We start from the raw sequence: 7,883 nt of genomic DNA, 5'->3' as shown, positions 1-7,883 counted from the left end.
ACCACCCGAAAATAAACCCTCTCAAAATAACCACATCCAGTCAATCTGAAATATGAAGTCTCGAGATGGTCTGACTCCCTGACAAACCGCCCATACTAAACCATTGCTAATCCATTTCACTTATCATCCAACTAACTACCCAACTTCTGATGACTTGAGGCTCCCCTTAGCAGGCATAATCTCAACCCAATTTTCCTTCCAGAACACTTATACTTGACAGGAGGCTCAGATAATCCTTCGAGTAGAAGACTTATCCCTGCAACGGTTAGTCTCAGATGTGAGCTGTGTAACAGGGTCAAATCATCTACTCTGAGATTATCCATTCCCAACTGCAAGTGACCTAACATATTCTTCGAATTACAAACGATTCTACACACGATTTCCAATCAATAGTATCACCATGACTTAACTTGATGCCCTTCTCAGATAGAATCATTCCAAAACACAAACATAATGGCTTGATCCGTCATCAAAACTGAATCGATTACTGAAAGACCCCTTTCATACATAACATTATTACACCAAACATGCTACATGCATATTCATAAACATATTTTACATGTATGGTCATATTACAAAAGACTAGATACAAACCGACTAACGAGGTTTTTACAAAGTTTTATATTTTACATAACTTCCCAGGAATTTATTATTTGTAAACCTACATAAGCAATAAGTACAAAAGTAATAGTATTAACTATTCTAAATCTTCCAACAATACATGTCTATACTGGATGCTTATTACCTACAATAGTTAAACACTGAGAGGGATAAGCGGTGACGCTTAGTGAGTTCAATAACAGTTACAATCAATGAAATACAACAATTTCAACATGATATACATCAATAAGACTTCAGCCCATGTGGCATAGAAAATAAATGATTTCTGAATTATCATTTTGCTAGCATTTATAGGCTTTCATCCCTACTTAGCCTTCTGTCAATGCCAAAGTGATGCTTCATCATTCACTTCATGGTCATAGGCTACATACCAATACCAAAGTGATGCTTAGTCATTCACTTCATGGTCAAAGGTATAGATCCATTATCATAATAACACATGAAAACACATTGCACATATAACACATAACATACAATTGACCCTATATTGAACTCACCGTGAAATAACTGAATGATAAAATGCTGATTTGGGCAGCACTTCGTCTCTAAAAATGACTTTCTTTGAGGAAACCAGGGATTTTAGTTGAAAAGCGAGCTTTGTGCGGGCAGAGTTGCAACTTGAAAATATTATTTTTCTTGAGATCTTCGGGCTCTCCGGGACTTGCTTACGATGCTAAGATGATATTATAAGCTTGGGGGGGGGGGGGGGGGGCTTTAGTGTATCTTGAAAGAGAGTAGAATGGTGAAAGAAGTAAACTTTTCTAAACAATTTCGGAAGGTCTCGTACCCCTTTTATAGTGGTCCGAAGCACCTGACAACGTTGGGCGTACTTCGGTATGCACAATGAACCTTCGTACGCTGTGTGTAGCTACATGTCTTCTGATGGGTATCCGAGCTTCGTACGTGGCATAGTTAGCACACACGTCCATCATGCGAAGGCTCTTGGTGGCTGATACGTGTCTTCGTAGTACGTTAGGCGTACTTCTCCGGTCTGGCCTTGTAATTTGTGCCATAAACTTCAAAATTTCATATCTTTCGCATACGAGCTCCGTTTTTGACGTTCTTTATAAACATGCGTAGATGAAATTATACTCTACAACTTTCATTTAGACTCTGTCGGCTAATTTTGACTTCATTTTTAATATTATATTTTTAACAGGCCGGGACAGGAAAAGTCCGTTAAAAATTCATAACTTCTTCATCCGACGTCCGTTTTCGTCTGTCTTTTTACCGTTGTACTACTATTGATGAGATTTTCGATTCTCGTTTAGGTTGTGTCGGGTAAAAATCACTCTATCTTTATTTCGAGTTTCGGGCTGTGTACTGTTATGTCGAATCTTAGAAAAATCATAACTTCCTCATACGAAGTCATATTTGGACGTTCTTTTTATGAAAATTATCGGTTTAACGAATACTACGACTTTCATTTAGATCACAAAGGCTAAAAAGTAGTATATTGTAAACTCACTTTTTACATCATATGACATCGTGCCGGTTCTGTCGCGAAACTTTGAGAAGTCATAACTCCTTCGTTATAACTCAGATTTCGGTGAGGTTTTCGCCAAAATGTTTCTAACGAGATAATCTACAACTTTCAATAACATTATTTTTACTTATTTCCAACTTTATATTCTCGTTAATTTTGATAATTGGCTTATGATTGGAACCTCATAAGACTTTCAATACTTCTTGTATGATTCTAAACATAGTTTTACTTCAAATCTCATAAAACTATCTTGTTAGAACTCAATGATCAAACCATAAAATATTTAATAATATTCATTTTTAAACTAACAAAACACGATAACTGAACGTGTATGCTACAAATACCTCCTCATTTTGAGGATTTCGTCCTCGAAATCACAATGATTTAAACAAATGGTGATATTTCGCTCTTATTTCATTCTTATTTACCCAAGTATAATTTGGGCCTTGATGGTGTTTCCAGTTGACAAGCACCAACTCCACTTGTTTATTACGCAATTAACCTGTTTACTCGTTTATAATCTCTTCAGGATCTTCTAGATATTTTAAATTATCATCCAGTTTCACCTCGGATAACGGGACTGTTTCATCATATATGCTTAAACATTTATGCAGATAACTCACATGAAGCATATCATGAATATCTACCAAATCTTCCAGCAGTTCCAAATGGTATGCTTGCTTACTAATTCTCTGGATGATTTTGAAAGGTCCAATAAATCCAGGCTCCCAAGTCTGGCCCACTCAGTTTCATGTATTACAGGTAGTGGCGCTCGAGCATAGATGTGATGTTTTGGATGAGCGATTACGGATATAGTCCTGTAGATATGAAATAATGTAGTAAGGCTTATATTGTACTTTTATGCTTTTGATCTGTATCAAACATGACATCCCAAGTCTTTTAATGAAACCCATTTCTTTGGAAATTCTTGTGATAAATCTTTATCATATTTTGTTTTGGGACAAATTCCGCAACACTTTTATTTAAAATGTTACTCTGATTTTCAAACAAAGCATAAACAAAATTGGTCTTTTCTGGCCGTGAAAATGGGGATGTCACAGTTGGTATCAGAGCATTAGTTTAAGTGAACAAGGAATTTGTAGGAAATTTCTAGACTTAAACTTAGAATGCTAAACGATGATTGTGAGATGAGTGTCTATTATATTTTAGACACAAGCACTAGTTTATTTTAGGAAAGATGCCTAAAATGTTTTATGTGCTAAATGTTTTATGTTATAGTTATAAAGATGCCTTATATTCTATTATTTGTTCGGATCTATGGTCTGTTGCCGACCGGATCTAGAAATTTTATGTGTTCAGATTTCTAAACGTTTGATTACGGTATTAGAACTAGCATATAAATTTTCGGTGTGACAAGGAGATCTATACATCTAACGTAAATAAAATCTTTCCTATCTTAAAATTCTCGCCTTGGTACACCGAACATTTGCTTGGGTGTACAAAACGTCATGGTGAAGACAGACTAGGAAATATCCGAGGAAGATGACAACATGAGCCTAAGAATGTGATGGGTCATGCATCGGTCGTTGCGCCTGCACCCGAACCTATCCCAATGGCATAAGTTCAGGAGGTGATGTGAACCATGATAGACTTAGAGAATAGAGGAAATGAGATGGCTTACGATAGTGAATGATACCTATCGGAAGATCTCATAAGAGAGGTATCTTGCCTTTAGAATACGCCTGATAAAATAGCAGTATGTCTAGAGAAGTATGATACATCTGAATGTACACATTTGATTGGCAGGATGATAGAACGATTGGTGTAATTCCTAAAGTTTTCCTATCATCTGGAATTTCCATCACCAACCGAGTTGAAGCAGAATTGATGATTGAAGAACACATGGAAAAAGTCCTAGTAGAGTCTAGGGAAATTTTTATGATTATTTGGACACAAACATATATGTTAAATTGTTTTGTGATTTTAGGACTTGAGGACTGCGAGACAATACTTGGGACGAGTATGAGTAGGTGTGAAAAATAGTAGATGCATATACAACCGGAAGCACAGGACTCACACTTGGATCAGGGAAAGTCACAAGGTTACCAAGAAGCTCGTAATTGATACCGTTTTATTCAAGTATGTCGTTACCATCGTTTCGGTAATGACTAAGAAGATGATTTTTATTCCGACCCGAGTGGTCATATCGAATTGAGTTCGACTACGATGAGTACGTTACGTGGTTCAGAGAACGAAGTTCGATGTAGCACCGACTTAAGCCGGAAGAATTAATCAAAGCGATCAGTAGAAGTATCGCGACGGTTGCTAGAAATGCTACCTTTTAAGATGTGATTAGAACATGAAGGAAGGTATAGTCTGTTATGAAATTTGACTCTAAAAGACTCGAGTCCAACCAATGCATCATACGATGAGAGGTCATTAGAACATGACCCATCGGTCTATTATGATAACCGAAGGAAGAAACTTATCTCACGTTTGTTAAATAAGGAGTCCCCAATAAAGATCGAGATCGTGACATGAAGATCATGACTAAAAGTCTAACATGAGACAGAGAGCGGGTCCAAGAACGGGCACCGCCTGCAGTCAGGTAGTCTTAGAGTTAGATAATCGTTCGAAGAAACATCAAAGTTACGGTTATTACTTAGGATGAAGAGATAATGTATGGTGTCATCATGTGAGCCCTGTTTCGTTGATGATTCCGGGACGTAATCATCCTAAGGGGAAGATAATTGTAACGCCCGTAGATCCGGGCTACTCATTTTAGAGGCAATAAGTGTCGAAAATGACTTTTCGGAAAAAGATTATTTAGAACAAATAATCTTAACCAAGTTGTAGTATATGTTACAAGGTTTCTGTACATATAAAGAACGCCAAAATCCAAGTTATAACGAATAAGTTATGACCCGTCGAAGTTTCGAGACGGAACCGGCACAACATCGGGAAGCGTAAATAGTGAATATACGATAGAATGATATTCAGCCTTAGCGATATAAACGAAATTTGTAGAATTCATTAAACCGAGAGCGTCCATAAAAAGAACGCCCAAATCTGACTTTGTATGAGAAAGTTTTGATTTTTCGAAGTTTCGGCTTAGCTGTGTACAACCCGAAATTCGAATATTAGATCGAGCCGTTTTTAGCCGACACAACCTAAACAAGAATTAAAGATCTCGTTAATAGTAACATAACGATAAAAAGATAGACGAAAATGGACATCAGATGAAGAAGTTATGAATTTTTAACGGACTAATCATGTCCCGGCCTGTTAAAAAAAATATAACTTTTCAAATAAATTCAAAATTAGCCGACGGAGTCTAAACGAAAGTTGTATAGTATGTTCCTGCCTATGTGTGGATATAAAGAACGTCAAAAACGGAGCTCGTATGCGAAAGTTACGAATTTTTAAAGTTTGTAGTCGAATTTGCGAGACCTGATGCGAAAGTGCTGACGTGGCGCTTTCCCAGCCGTCCGATGATGATCGCTGAAGTCGCACCGGATGGAGACATGTCGCCCTCGCATACGCCCCGCGTACCCTCGCCCTTATCCATCCGAGACCGAGTGCGAGACAGTTGGAACACAACTGGCACCTTATCCGAACTACGTCCAGCGCAGCTGCTGGACGCGCAGCGTAGTCCGAGGCTGCTGGCGCCTATAAAAGGGGTTCGAACTCTTTCGAAAATTTCACACCTTTCTTCATTTCTTCTCTCTAAACTTTCTCCCTAGCACCCGAAGGAAGCCCCGAGGCTCCCGGAGTCCCGAGAAAAAGGGTCTTTCGGTTTCGAAACGCTGCTCCAAGCGAAGCCCGATTTTCTTTAAAACCCGCTGTAAGTGAGCTACGCCTATGCAATTTTTAATATAGCTTTCGAATAATAATAGTAATGTTATTAGGTACTTAAAATGATTATTTAATATATTATTATGAGTTATATAGTGTTGTTTAACGCTTATATAATAATAATAATAGCTAGACTATTAAATTAGTCTCGGTGAATATTAAACTAAACCCTAGTGGTAATGATACTAGGTTTTGTCAAGGAAAATTGTTTTAAGAGTTAAGAAGTACCGTCCGAGGACCGAGTCACCACCGTATCAGGTGAGTGCATAGTTACTTTCATCTTACACATAGATATGAAGTATTTTATATAAACTACGTGCTATGTGTGCATATTATCTGAATACTTGCTGTCTATGTTGGATGAACGTTTTTATACATGTTTTAAATGATTTAAACTGTATACGTATTTTATATACACGAATATGTTGGGTATGACATGGGTAGATGAATGATGAGAGATAAAAGATGATGTGAGTAAACATTGGCAACTATAGACTTAGTACCTAATAAACAACCTCGGCAACTATGGACTTAGTGCCTATTGGACAAACACTGGTAGCTATGGATTTAGTACCTGTTAGGAATTGGTAGCTATGGACTTAATACATACTAGATAAACACTTGTAGCTATGGACTTAGTACCTGTTAGGAATTGGTAGCTATGGATTTAGTACCTATTAGATAAACATTGGTAGCTATGGATTTAGTACCCGATGAATAAACTATAGTAGCTATGGAATTAGTGCTTTACGAACGAGCATTGACAGCTATGGATTTAGTGCCAGTCCTATAACCCTGGAAGCAAGGGACCTCAGAATAAACGAATGCAGGATAGATGACTCTTAGGATAGATCCTTAAGAGTAAAGAAGATAATGGAGATGGGTAATTGGGTTGATCGCTTGATTGTTTAAACATAATAATTATATTATTGTGGGTTGAAAACCCTATGAACTCACCAGGCTCCCAAGCTTGACCCACTTAGTTTCATGTATTACAGGTAGTGGCGCTCGAGCATAGATGTGATGTTTTGGATGAGGGATTACGGATATAGGCCTGTAGATATGAAATAATGTAGTAAGGCTTATATTGTACTGTTTATGCTTTTGATCAGTATCGAACATGACATCCCCAGTCTTTTAATGAAATACATTTCTTTGGAAATGCTTTTGATAAATCTTTATCATATTTTGTTTTGGGACAAATTCTGCAACACTTTTATTTAAAATGTTACTCTGATTTTCAAACAAAGCATAGACAAAATCGGTCTTTTCTGGCCGTGAAAATGGGGATCTCACAGTCGATCTTGGGCTGCTTTCATTCTTTCTCATACAATTTGAATCTTATCAGTGGTGTCTTAAATTATTTCAGAACTACCAAGGACTTTCTGTCCTACATCATGCCAACATAATGGAGTACGACATATATGCCCATATAGTGTTTCATATACCTTCAATATATTTTCTACTGTTTGGATAGTTCTCTTCGTCTGACTATCTGTTTTGGGATAATAAGTTGTGCTGAGAGTGATACGAGATCCCAATTCACATTGCATACTTGGCCAAGAATGAGAAGTGAAGCTACTATCACGATCGTAAGTAATTTTTAGCAGCACACCATGTCTCGCAATAGTTTCGTCCAAGTATACTTGCACGTATATCTTCATGGGGCTGTTTTACACATGACAAGAAAATGTGCACTCTTAGTAATCCGACCAACAATTACCCAAACGCTATCATTCTTTGTAGTAGTCTTTGGCAATTGGAGCAACACTAGACATAAAGTCAGTTCAGAATTCTATTTGCCTATCCGGGGGAAGTCCACGCAATTCATCGGGGAAAACATCAGGATATTCATTAACAACGGGAACATCATTTACAGTTTTCTTCCCCTCTTTTGAGATATGAACTACATAGGCTAGATAAGTAGAATACTCCTTCGATATAAGTTTATGACTTTTTA

This window comes from Lactuca sativa, chromosome 4 (assembly GCF_002870075.4).
Source record: "Lactuca sativa cultivar Salinas chromosome 4, Lsat_Salinas_v11, whole genome shotgun sequence".
In the NCBI taxonomy this organism is placed as follows: domain Eukaryota; kingdom Viridiplantae; phylum Streptophyta; class Magnoliopsida; order Asterales; family Asteraceae; genus Lactuca; species Lactuca sativa.
The sequence above is the reverse complement of the archived record's forward strand: the minus strand, read 5'-3'. Positions refer to the sequence as shown.